The 14,191-nt window shown below is 34.9% G+C and overlaps 1 protein-coding gene across 2 annotated transcripts in view; it reads left to right on the top strand.

Moving 5' to 3' along the window:
* Positions 1-14,191, top strand: part of LOC113060912 (neuronal PAS domain-containing protein 3-like) — a 783,891-nt gene that overhangs the window by 549,972 nt on the left and 219,728 nt on the right. The gene's annotated exons all lie outside the window — the stretch shown is intronic.

The following is a 14,191-nucleotide window of genomic DNA, read 5'->3' on the forward strand; positions in this document are numbered from 1 at the left end:
TTGGCTGACAACTTCAGATGTGTTTTTTTGATTATCCGGTTAAAGGTTCTGTTACATTTTCATGCCATAGTGTAAATAATTAGATCATAATTAAAATAGTTAGAGAATCTGAGCTTGACCAGAGCATATTTCTGAATATCTGGTACATTTATTTTTCTTTTTTCTTTTTTTTTTTTTACAATATAAACATTTTCATTTTTAAAATACTGTACAATTTACTATGTACATTACCGTCCAAAGGTTTGGGGTTGGTAAGATTTATTATCTCATAAATACAGTAAAAAGTGTAATATTGTGAATAATAAAGAAACAAATGACACAGCAAAATATTAAAATGTAAATATTGTTCAATTTAATAATATTTTCATGTGACATTTATTCCTGTGATGGTGTAGCTGAATTTTCAGAAGCCACTTCAGTGTCACATGACCCTTCCGAAATCATTTGGATTAGTGCGCAGTAACCATTTATTATTATTGACAGTTAATATTATTGACAGAGTTGAAAACGGCCTGGATTTTTTATATACAGTTCAAAAAGAGCAGCATTTGACATTTTTAAAACGATAAATGTCTGTACTGTCACAAGTCACAAAAAAGAAAAGGCTTGTGACTGTAAGTGTATACTGTGTAAGAGTAATGATGCCCCTACGGAAGCAGCTGGTTCTCTCTGCTGACTCTGAGCCTGTAAAAACACACAGGAAACGTTGAAGTTATACTTAGTAGGGAACAAAATCTTGGCTTTGGACCTCCTAAGACAATACAACTCAAATCAGCACCTATAACTTTGTATTTAATTCTCTTACTTTAGACTTCCAAAATGAGATTCTCCAGGCCCATTCCAGAGAACGACTGAAGTCCACAGCTGTATGGCGCAGAGGAAGGTCAGCCAATGTATCCCAAGGTTTTACCTTCAAATTTAACACGTAAGCAGAAAAGGAGACTCATTCCTCATCCTTCATAACTTCTGGGACTGACTGAATCCACTGGGCAGACCATCAGAGACAGAAAAATAAACATCCAGAAAGTTGAAACATAGAAGACATACTGACTTTCCAGGCTTTTAGCCTCATTTCTCTATGTTTCTATGATGAACTTGGAGTGGACACACTTTTGGGCTTTTCACAGTTGAATTTTGTTAAATCATTTTAAGAACTAGGTTATCTTGTTTCACACTGTTCACAAAGGGAAAAAAAATAGTAAACAGATTTGACTCAGATGGATTCAGATGTATACTATTGTCAAGTTTGGAATATATGTGATTTTTTTTATGTTTTAGAAAGATGTATCTTATGCTCCAAATAAAGTAAAATAATATTGTGAAATATTACTAGAATTTTTATTTTTTTTATTTTTTTTGCTATATATTTTCAAGTGTGATTTATTCATATGATGCAAAGCTGATTTTTTAGCAGTCATTATTCCATGTGTTTTTTTTTTGTTTTGTTTTTTTTTGCATTATCTTTCAGAAATCATTCTAATATTCTGGTTTGGTGCCCAAAATATAATCCAAACAATTAAGCAGCAAAACTGTTGAACAGTTGATAATAACCAGAAACGTTTCTTAAACAGGAAATTGGCATAGAATGATTTCTAAAGGATCATGTCAACTTGAATAAAATCCATTTTGACATATAGTTAAAGAGAAAACGGTTATTTTAAATTGTAATAATATTTCACAATATTAATGTTTGTGCCATATTTTTGATCGAATAATTGTAGCCTAGCTGAGAAAACCAGTACTGTTTAAAAATGTATTAAAAACATTTTTCAGCTTTTTCTCCAAAAGTCAGTCGGGAGTAATTTGTTGAAGAATGTGATGCATTTCCATTCCCTGCATCTGTATTGTAAACCTACATCCCTAAAGGCTTGTGACAGGGAGCAGGTGAGAAACCTATAAATCATAACTCCTCTGCCCTCTCTGGTTGCATGTTTTCCACTGATAACATCTTGGAACGCACCACTGAATATGACACACATGTATAAATTCAATAATTTTAGCCCAACAAGCTGCTCTGCTGAAATCTATGTGCTGTCAGAAAACCTAAAACAACAATGGGTTAACCCTAATATGGGATGGACTTCGAAAAATGTTCAATAAAAAGATGGGGAAATATTTAGTATCAGGTCTAGCCTGTCACATTGGATTGATTAACTATTTGTTACTGGAGTTCCATTATTCTTCAGTTACATGGTCGATATAGAGGTAGTGTCACTAGAAATTGAGATTGCAGCGCAAACATCAAGTTGTATGCGGTTTTAAATAACAATCACTAATTTTGTTCACTTGCACAAGAGAAAATTTAATTTTTTGGCATTACAATATATCCTTGGTCATTATATACACTGCTCAAATATTAGCCAACACCTCTGGTGCCAAAATAATGATGGTAAAAAATCAACTGGGTTTGATTTTAAAAGTGCTTCCATTTTCCATGCCATTGACCAAAGCATTCCATTATAATTTAAGACATCTGTTGGTCATCATGAATATGATATTTGCACCTACATTATAATTACTGGAACATAACACACTTCTGAATGTGGTGTCTGAAAAATCACCACACAAGCCATGTATCTTCCAGTCCTGTGATCGTGTTGCACGCACCGAAAGCTTCTACTCTGAGGCAAATGCAGTTTGTCAGCGATTAATTACAGCCAAGATTATTGTTACCTGGAAAAAGTGAGTTTCGAGAAATTCTGGGAACAAAAGTAGCAAATTCCTGTGATTGTGTTTCGATGATTTATATGTGGGATTCAAAAGTCTGAAGATTGTTTTCAGGCATAATTTATGTTGGCTTCAGGTGAACGTATCATATAGCAATAATGAATTCAAGGATTTAGACAAATTGTCAGCAGTACTATAGGTGTTCAAGCTGTTCATGCTAAGTCTGGCTCACACAAGCGACCTGTGACCGTGAGGTCGCGTTGTTCAGCCCTCCGTGGATTTCACCACAGCGTCCTCAGGGTAAAGACACTTCCCTGTAATTGGAGTAAGGAAGTCTTTGGGAAAATCGCAGGTCAAAGTATCATGTGTGGCATAAACCTGTATTTGGAAGTCGTAAAAAAAAAGTGACTTTTGCATTACTGTGCATTTGTGCAGTATTTTACTGTTGGAAAACACTGATATATTTGATGTCTCATTTATTCTTCTTAAGTCAGGAAGTTGTCTGAAATCTGCTTTCTTTTTTCTTTTTTAATTAGAAAAAGGTGGTTTTATTTTTAATTTATGGCTCATCTTTCTCATATATAACAAAAATAACAAACATAATATTAAAGAAAATAAAGCATATTTTAGGAACATTAAGTTTGTGATTTCCTTTCTTTCTTTTTATTTTATTTTAGTTTTTCTCATAATAATTAATAACATTTTCAAATCAATTGTCTATATATTAGCTAATAATACATTAAATACATTATTTTTTATATCTAAATGAGTAGCAGAACAAATGCTATACTAAATACAATTAGTTTGTAATACATTACAAATTATTTTGTTTTAGTTAATTATATATTTTCCCAAGAAAATGAAGACAACTTCAAAGACCATTAAAAATACATTGCAGACTATTTATAAATAGACTTATGAATTTTTTATTTTATTTTGATTTTTCTCCGAACAAGACCTATTGATCACAGATGTGTCTTTTTAAGAGTTCTCAACAATGTGTGTTCAGAACTTCCAGGATACCAGAGTATTCAGTCAAAAGACAGAGGTTTAAAAAAAGAAAGAAAAGAAGACTATGTTATTCACTTTAATTTTGTAGCTCTATAATTTTACTGTATGTCAACAATTGCATCTCTTGCATCTATATTTAAGTCTCCCTTTTAGGAGCGACATCTGAGACGATGTTAATGCTTGATTGAAACCATTTTCCTCTGCGATCCACAGTATGTCTTGGCTACTGCATGTTACTTATTGTCTGTAATTTGTGCTCTATAATCAGTTTCCAAGCATTCAGTCTTTTATTTACCTGGGCACAGCCTGTGTGGAAGTGACACACACTGGTAAATGTGAGGCCTGATCCTAGAGGCGCAGCTATAAAACAATGGTTAGCTTTAATTGGAATGCATGGGTGGGCCTTCATTATACTTTCACAAATGAGCATTGCAGAGAGATTGAGAGACAGAGAAAGCAAGCGAGCACATGGCTAACTGTTTGCGAATCTCATGCTGTCTGTATACTAAAACCACTGGCTTAATCTGAACCTTCTGCAACATTCCCAGCTGCTCGGGAACATATTCTTGTGTGGCTCTAAACTCTAGTTCACATGATCGAGTGTGAGTTGTTGACACTGCTGTTTTAGGATCTTTCATCCCATGTTTAGCTGTTGTAGGAATTTGGAAGGAAGTATCTGATCAAAGTGTTATTCAAAAGATGCCAAAAATATGTTTGTAATGTACTCAAAAAAAAAAGTACATAACTTAGTTTGTGTGGAAGATTCTTTTGTCATTTTTAAATCTTATCTAAAACTAATTTTTTATTTATTCAGTTAAGTTAACATTAGTACATTTACTGTAGAAGTTTTCATTTTCTATTTTTATACATTTATATGGCAAAGTCTGTTTTTACTACGTAAAGGGTGTTGGGAAGCTTCTTTTTGTGCTATATAAAATAAAGTGTATTATTATTATTAGTATTATTATAAGCAACACTTAGTCCTAAATTCTATTTGATTGATTGCTTGATTGATTGAACGAATGAATGAATGAACGGACATGCATTTGGACATGTTTTTGTGTGCAAATTAAAATACACTCATAATACATGCATGTGCTATATGCAAATGCATTATCAACAGTACATATTTTTGGACATCTAGCATAAATGCACTGTAATGTACAGATTTTGTGTTTGTGAAATAAACAGAGATAAAGGAGAAGCCCAGCTGCATAGTTTTATGCTTTAAGCTCATCTATGTTGATGTTCTGAGGAAGTATAGTCATTTAGTTTCATTTGTCAAAAAATAAAAATAAAAAAAACCTCACTGGAATCATTTTGCACTAATGATCTGTTTTGTATTTTCACTTTTACAGCTCTCCTTGTGGGTTGTTGCTGTGGTGATTTTGTGGTGTGGCAACCCCACATACACAGGATACAGTTTCCATACACACTTCTGCATATTGCACAGAGTGATTTCCAAGAATTGTAATTTAACTTTACAGGGTGATGGATGAGTCACCGGGGTGGGGGGTTATGGGTGTTGCAACTCAGTGTTCGTGACATACTGCAGTTTATAGTGATTTTACACATTTGGGCGATTTTAATAATTTAAAATGAATGACTGCGTTCAGTCTAGATGAAATTCATTTTATGGTACTTAACTCATATTTAAGGCTTTATAGTCAAGTCAAGTCACCTTTATGTATATAGTGCTTTGAACAAAGAGGATTGCGTCAAAGCAACTGAACAACATTAATTAGGAAAACAGTGTGTCAATAATGCTAATTGATGAACTGTTAAAGGCAGTTCATCAGTGAATTCAGTGATGTCATCATCTCAGTTCAGTTTAAACAGTATATCTGACCACACTCTTTAGGGTGCGGGTGTGCTCATTATACCATGGTGCCAGACTGTTTTCCTTAACCTTCCTTAAGCTTAAAGGAGCAACTGTATTTAATATGCTAGAAAAGAGAGAGTCCATAGTTTCTGTTACATCATCAAGTTGTTCTGAGGTTTTGGATATGCTGAGGAATTCGGATACATCAGGAAGATTGCTTACAAAGCAGTCTTTTGTGATAGAAGTGATGGTTCTACAATACTTGTAACAAGAAGTAGAATTTACAGTTTTAGCTATATGAAGTTTGCACAAAACTAAATAATGATCTGAGATATCATCACTTGGTTGCATAATTTCAACACCATCAACATCAATTCCATGTGACAGTATTGAAATATAGAGCAACAGAATCAATGCAAACTCTCAAATCCTAAGGTTTACACATAGTTTAATAAGAAGTGATAGTCTTTGTCACTTTTTAAGAATGTATAATATGTAGAAAGATGACAAGAAATCATAGAGAGGGGAAAGGGGCACAGTAGAAAATAATTCAGAAGATACTTCAACTCACAAATGTGGTAAAATTTGTTTCGATATTAACTCAAACAATTCTTTTCAAAACGGACTAAATGATATAAGCTCTACAATCCTCAATAATTTTATAACTCTGTAATATTACTGCACCATATTACTGTACTATACTGTACATTTCAAATAAATGATGTTCCTTTTTAACGTTCCATTCATTAAAGAGTCCTAAAAGATTAAAATACCAAAAACATTTTAAGCAGCACAACTGTTAATATATAAATGTTATATGAGCAGCAAACCAACATATACCAGCATATTAGAATGATTTCTGAAGGATCATGTGACACCGAAGACTTTTTTAATCACAGGAATACATTACATTTAAAATATACAGTGGGGATCGAAAGTTTGGGCACCCCTTGCAAAATCTGTGAAAATATGAGTAATTTTCAAAAAATAAGAGAGATCATACTAAATGCATGTTATTTTTTATTTAGTACTGTCCTGAGTAAGATATTGTACATAAAAGATATTGACATTTATTCCACAAGACAAAAAAATGCTGAAATTATTAAAATAACCCTACTCAAAAGTTTGGGAAGCCTTGGTTCTTAATACTGTGTTCTGTTACCTGATGATCCTCGACTGTCTTTCTGTTTTGTGATGGTTGTGCATGAGTCCCTTGTTTGTTCTGAACAGTTAAACTGAGCAGCGTTCTTCAGAAAAATCTTTAAGGTCCTGCAGATTCTTCAGTTTTCCAGCATCTTTGCATATTTGAACCCTTTCCAGCAGTGACTTTATGATTTTGAGATGCATCTTTTCAGACTGAGGACATTTGAGGGACTCAAACACAACTATTTAAAAAGATTCAAACATTCACTGATGCTCCAGAAGGAAACAAGATGCATTAAGAGCTGGGGGGTGAAAACTTTTGAACACAAGGAAGATGGCCAGATTTGTCTTATTTTGTTGAAATATAATTTTTTTCCATTTAGTTCTGCCCTTCGTAAGCAACAGAAGATACTTGTATGTTTCCCGGTACACAAATTAAGTACAATTTACCTTGATCTTCAAATTCCAAAAGTTTTCACCCCCAGCTCTTAATGCATCTTGTTTCCTTCTGGAGCATCAGTGAACGTTTGAACCTTTTTTAATAGATGTGTTTGAGTCCCTCAAATGTCCTCAGTCTGAAAAGATGCATCTCAAAATCATAAAGTCACTGCTGGAAAGGGTTCAAATATGCAAAGATGCTGGAAAACTGAAGAATCTGCAGGACCTTAAAGATTTTTCTGAAGAACGCTGCTCAGTTTAACTGTTCAGAACAAACAAGGGACTCATGCACAACCATCACAAAACAGAAAGACAGTCGTAGATCATCAGGTAACAGAACACAGTATTAAGAGCCAAGGGTTCCCAAACTTTTGAGTGGGTTATTTTAATAATTTCAGCATTTTTTTGTCTTGTGGAATAAATGTTAATATCTTTTATGCACAATATCTTACTCAGGACAGTCCTAAAAAAAAAACAAAAACATGCATTTAGTATGATCTCTCTTATTTTTTGAAAATTAATCATATTTTCACAGATTCTGCAAGGGGTGCCCAAACTTTCAATCCCCACTGTATATTCAGATAGAGAATAGTTATTTTAAATTGTAATAATATTTCACAATATTACAGTTTTTGCTGTATTTTTGATCAAATAAATGCAGCCTTGGTGAGCACAAAAGAAGTAAAACATAAAAATAAAAATAAAAAATAAAGAAAAGCATCAGAAAAAGTTGATACTATAGGAAGATGGTAGATCTGGGCCTCCAGGACAACTCTTTTGGTCCTCAGCAACTGGATGAGGTCCATGAAAACCAGAGATACCTCATATTTTGAATAATGGGACCCTAAATGCAAGGTGAACATACTATTAAGAAGCCATGTGCTTCTAGTGTATCATAAAAGTTTCTCCTGTGTTTGTCCTGTGTAAGAACCTGAAGAAGCCTCACTGTTCAGTATCTCAGAACTGCATGAGGCCATTGCTCCAACAGTAGCCAGTTATTTACTTCAAGACATTGAAGTCTGATTTAAATAGCAGAACTGAGAATCATATGTGATAGCGATTACAGTAGAGCAGGCACTCATCCCCGTATGGAGTTTAGCGTATCAACCGATACTGTGGAGGAGAGCAGAGACAGCTGCCAGATGAACAGCCCACAGTGGTTAAGGACTGGGGAACCAGAGGGGAATGTTAGGGTGCTGGGGATGATGGTGGAGGGGAGGGAGACCCCCTAATTACACTGTAAACACAGCTGTAGGGCAGCGATGGCTTTCCACATGTGCCTGATTGTGTAGCACAGCTGGCAGCAGAACTCAAAAATGTTTTGGTCAAGTGTTTAGATGTGATGAAATTTGGTTGTTGCACAGCCAACTAGAAGTTGAATGAATTCTTGGTAGTTACAGGCATACTTCAGGTTGTTTGTAGCTCAATAGGTTTTGAGGCCATATTGTCAAATGCACTGTATAAAGCTCATTGATTACCTGTAATTAATACACAACTTTCAGTCCTGTTTTATGAGGTTTTTGTCTATTTTTTTTTTTACCTTGTGAGAAATACTAGCTGATGCCTTCCACGTTTCTGCTGCATGAGTTGCGATCAGAGGGATGATTAGAGCTGTAGTCAAGTCCGGCTTTGTCGAGTCCAAGTCAAGTCCAAGTCCAGGACTAGTCGAGACCGAGTCAAGACCGAGTCCAAAGAGGTTCGAGTCCAAGTCAAGTCCAAGTCCAAAAGTTTCGAGTCCAAGTCCAAGACCGAGTCCAAATGAAAGAAAAAAGGGTCCTCTTCAAGACCACATACTTAACTACTGATAATGTTTGTGATGCGAGAGAAAGCATATCTCCTATTCTAAGAAAATCATTTTACATTATTATTTGTAATGATCAAAAAGCATGTGCAAAGTAACAACTCTGTAGGACAGGGGTCTCCAAACTACATCCTGGATGGCCAATGTCCTGAAAAGTTTAGCTCCAACTGGCCTTAAAACACCTGGAAGATTAGTGTGTCTAGTAAGAGCTTGATTAGGTTCAAGTGTGTATAATTTGGGTTGAAGCTAACAGGGGCGTTAAACAAGATCCTGGGCCCTATGCATAGGCAGTCCTGATGGGCCCCCATGGCCCCCACCCATGAAAATATCCAGGAAAAAAATATATATTTTAGATTCATACTTTTCAAGGGCCCTCTCTTCCTTTGGGGCCCTGGTAATGAGTACTGGTTTTACCCCCAGTCCGACCCTGGGAGCTAAACTTGGATAAACAAACAAAGTTTGGAACTGTAAGGTCAAATAATTTTTATGTTCTTTATTTTTTGTTGACATTATATCTGTGGTCAAAAATGTATATGACTATGCCTAATTGGCACAGTGCACAGACACACGCAAAGCTTGGGATATGACAAATGCGCCCAGCAAGGCTAGAATGGATACGTTTGGCTCTACTGGGCATGCGCACATAAATACAGCGAAATTTTTGTCATACTGTGCTTGTGCTTGCATAGACTAGTCAAGCTCTGTCGGAAACAATCGACTACTCCAGCATGCATTAACCATAATTCACACAAAGTGTTTGCAAGTACGACGTGAATTTTAGAATTACAATATTGCGTGGAGCTGTTACTATATGACCTTATCTATGTTGCATGTAAAAATAAAATATGTAATGTAATAATTAGGGTTGTGCCTGAAGCCGAATATCGGAATGGCACGGAATGGATAATGGCTTAAAAAACGAATAACGCTCAAGGAATAATTCTGCCTGAATACTCGGCTGAAGCTGACACAGTCTGGTGTTTGCTAGATAACAGGTGAGCCAGGGCATCAGTGCCAGAAGTGAATGAATGTAAACTTTATGAGTGAAAAGAGAGCAAATCAAACACCGCATTGTTGTCGCCTCTCTGTGCATCTCTCAGAAATCAGTGCAAGAGTAATTTTACCTATAATAATACATCATAGCTACACGTTATGTTATTTGTATATATTTAAAAGGCAAATATTGAAAGCTTAGGCCACGATATGATACGAATGAATGGAATAAGCACAGCGCGCTCACCAATCAAACAGCCGCGCTGCGCGTCTCAGTCTCTCAAAAACCAAACCAGTTCTCTCTCAAGAGTAGGCTAATAATCAGCTTCGATACATGTTTGCATATTTACCTTTTGCTGGTTTGCGCGGCACACACACATCTGTTAAGTGAAGTTCATTAACATTAAGACTCGCTCAAAGTGTTCTGCGTAATGAGAATGTGTGCATTGAATGGATTCAGTCGTGTTCAAATGATCACTAAACGTTTGTCATGACATCTCTCTGCTTGCATGATAAATATTATTTTAGAAATTAATAATTATTTCAGTTTAACACGACATACTTGTTCAGTGATAACTACGAAAAAATATATAAAAAGTCATAAGTCTTATCAAGTAACTGTACGATGTTGTATCCGAATGCAGATAGGAAACATTTTGTGATTGTTACAGATACAAATACTGGCTGTTACATGAAAATGTAAATATGTAATGTCATATATAAAGTTTTTAAAATTTACATATGTAATTGTTGCATAAGGCTATACATTAATACGCGTTTATTGATTAAAAAAAAGGCTATCTAGGTGTAGACGTAAATAAAACACAATCTAACAGGTAGAAAATTAAATTAGAAACATCTAAACTTTTCAGGTCGCAGTAAGTGCACCACTGGTCATGCACATCCTTTCCCGGAACAATACTGAAAGCAAAGCCAAGATGGAGAAACAGACGATCATAGTTGTACAAGGATAGCCATTTTTTAAATGAATCTATTAGCAGAGCTACTGCAAGTGATTTTAAGTGCTGGAATTCCATTTATTCTTTGCTGAAACTTCTGCGTCATCATGAAGAGCGGGTCATGGTTGCCCAGCAACAGCAGACGCCACTGGAGCGCGAGCGCAGGCTACAGTGCTTCGGAAATAAGGAGAGCGGCGCGCCTAGCGTTTTCCAAACGTTTTCAGTCGCGACATCATGCAAATGTGGTTTTGGTTTGAAGGAGAAATTTTTTATTTAATTTTTTTTGCTGGACTCGGTCGAGACCAACTAGAAGACTTGGCGAGTCCAATGGCCAAGTCCGAGACAAGTCCGAGTGCAAATTCAACGAGTCCGAGACAAGTCCGAGACGACAGAAAAATGTCTCGAGTCCGGACTCGAGTCCAAGACCGGACTCGAGTACTACAGCCCTAGGGATGATAGATGCATATAAGCAGAGCTTGATGTTAAGTGAGATCGATGTAGATGACCAGATTTTGCACATTTGTTGAAAGACTGTTGATGCCTTACCAATCAAGCATTTGACGTCTATCTCTGCATCTCCATCTCATCCAATAGTGCTGCCGAGGTGTGTAAACCAATCAACCTCTTCGATGCTGCATCCATCAACCTTAATCCTTGGAATGTCACCTTGAGCATCAGTATGCATGACTTCCTCAGTTGGTGCATAAACCTGAATAACCATTGTCTGTGTATGGCCTGATGGAAAGTGTTGGTACATTCCAAGTGCCCATTCGGCTGATCTTCTTTGCAGTAAACACTGTATCCATCTTCAGATGCTTGAATCCACAATGGGTTTGTTTAAACACTTTCATATTAGGATCTAGATACCTAGGATCCAAGGTCCTGTGTCCAGTTTCATTCAATTTGTAAAAATATCAATATATGATAAAAATTTTATTTTATAGTATGTTTTATTTTATTATATGTGTGTGTAAATGTGTGTGTGTGTGTGTATATATGTATGTATGCATATAGTAAAAAATATATAATTATGTATGATTATTTATTATAAAATATTATATATATATATTTATAGAAATGATATTTTGTAAAATAATAAAATTATATAATATTATGATATATTATACTATATTATATAAAATGTGTTTTTATATTAATAAATATTAATAATAATTTTTAATAATAATTTTTATCTTTTATTATTTATTTTTATATGTATATTTATTTATATTATATTTGCATATGAATACTTTAAACATCCCAATAAACTTGCAGGAGGTGGTGACTTTATTATTTTCTTTTTTTTTGTCTTATGTAAGGTATTTGTTTTTAATTGATCAGCCATGCAACTTTATACTTTTATTGGGAAAAGAAAAGAGCTCAGCAAGTGTAATTTACCCTTTAAGAAATGTGCTTCTGTTTAATGATTACAGTCTTTAACTGCGAGCTATCACCACACACCATCTCTTGCCCACCAGAGCTCCCTGACAGAGGTTAACCGGCTATATCATCAACTGAGCCTGTCCTCACCGACACTTCAAAGCTCCTCTGCTACGCTGCAGCTCCCCGGCCTCAGGCACAACAGGGCTTTTTTATTGGTGAGAAGCCTGTCAAATTGTTCTGACAGAGGAGGACAAAAGACTGACTGTGGATTTGTGCTGAAACGGATGTAACGCTGGCACAAAGATGGTCAGGACATCCAAAATGCATTTTGAACAATTTATTTGTCTAATAAGACTCGATCCACTAGCTCTGCATGCCATATTCATAACCCTGTGAATATCTGTTACAGCTGATACCTTGCATATAAACCTCCCGGTGTCGAGTTCTTGTCTGAACATGCATGACTGAGCTGGGAGGTGGTAAATTAGGTGAGTTGGGGGTCTGTTTGGTGCCTGGGGTCAACTCAGGGCACCGTTACAGGTGGTTGTGGTTGAACGGAGAACATTACTGAAATGCTTCACATCCCTGCCTTATCCTGTCTCCACAATCTGTGAGTGACAGCAGAAAGGCTCTACTTACGACTGGCTAGGCTGCCCCTTTTCCTCTGTCTGTCTGTCTTATTCTTTCACACATACAGATACAGGCATTGCAGTTCACTCCTCTATGTGGGTGTATTCAGTTTCCTGATTTTGATGCAGTTTTTCACTGTCTTCAAAACCACAGATGTTTGGTTTACATTCCTCTGTCGAAGAACAGCATACTGCATACTGCGTTGCTATTTTCTCTCACTTTTTTTTTTTTTTTTTGCCAAAAGCCGTCCCACATTAGGAAAGTGTAACAAATAGTTTTTCACAGCTGTAGGGCTTCAAAGGAGTGGAAAAGATAGATCTTTCAGAGATAAACCATTGAGAAACATTCTTTAAACGTTCATCTGAGATCTGTTTTAAAATGGAGGCCATTTACATTTTTTTTTAAATAGCACAGTTGGCTGCCATTTACGGCAAATGAGAACTATTTTTGAATTGTCTACGCAAATCCTCTAATCAGCATAAACATTACAGATAAGTAAAAAAAAAAATTGGCAAGAAAGTTGAAACCATACAAATGTCACCTTTCCACATAGTTTGTCTTAAAACTGAGAGGCTTAAAGTTTAGTGAATCTCATCTCCTGTTAATATTTCACCATGAAAAAAGTTTTAATTAGCTTATTTCTTTCATTATAACAATTTTATGACAATTAAGCAGATTTTTACACAAACATATTACATTACGTGTTTATACATTGTGCACACTGTGTAATAAATACATATATAAACTAAAAGCTAAATAATAATAAAAATAATAAAAAATATTTTAGGAAGTTGTTGTGATTTGTTTTTGTAATACCCATAATTCTCAGTGGCATTAGCATGGAAGCCTGTTCCGCCACAGGATTAAAAAATGAAAAAAGTATTTGCAAAAATTTAGAATTTTGAGGAAAAAGTCAGAATTTTTAAATAAAAAGTAAATACTTTTTTTTTCTAAAATTTACATTTTAATTTACATATATATATATATATATATATATATATATATATATATATATATATATATATATATATATATATATATATATATAAACGTTTGTATCTCGCAATTCTGAGTTTTATATTTTTATATCTAGCAGTTCTGACTTTTTTCTCTGAATTCAGTTTCCATCTCAATTCTGTATTTTTGTTTCCATAATGATATAAAAAATGTAAAACGACAATTTTAATCTCACAATTAAAATTTTTCTGAGATTAAATTCTGGCTTTATATCGCAATATTGGCTTTTTCTTATCGCAAGAAAAAAGTATGTATTGTGACATGAAAAGTCAGTTACCTCTTTAAAATATTTATTTATTTATTTATTGTCTTGTGGCAGAAATTACA

Source organism: Carassius auratus, chromosome 42, assembly GCF_003368295.1.
Source record: "Carassius auratus strain Wakin chromosome 42, ASM336829v1, whole genome shotgun sequence".
NCBI classification, from domain to species: domain Eukaryota; kingdom Metazoa; phylum Chordata; class Actinopteri; order Cypriniformes; family Cyprinidae; genus Carassius; species Carassius auratus.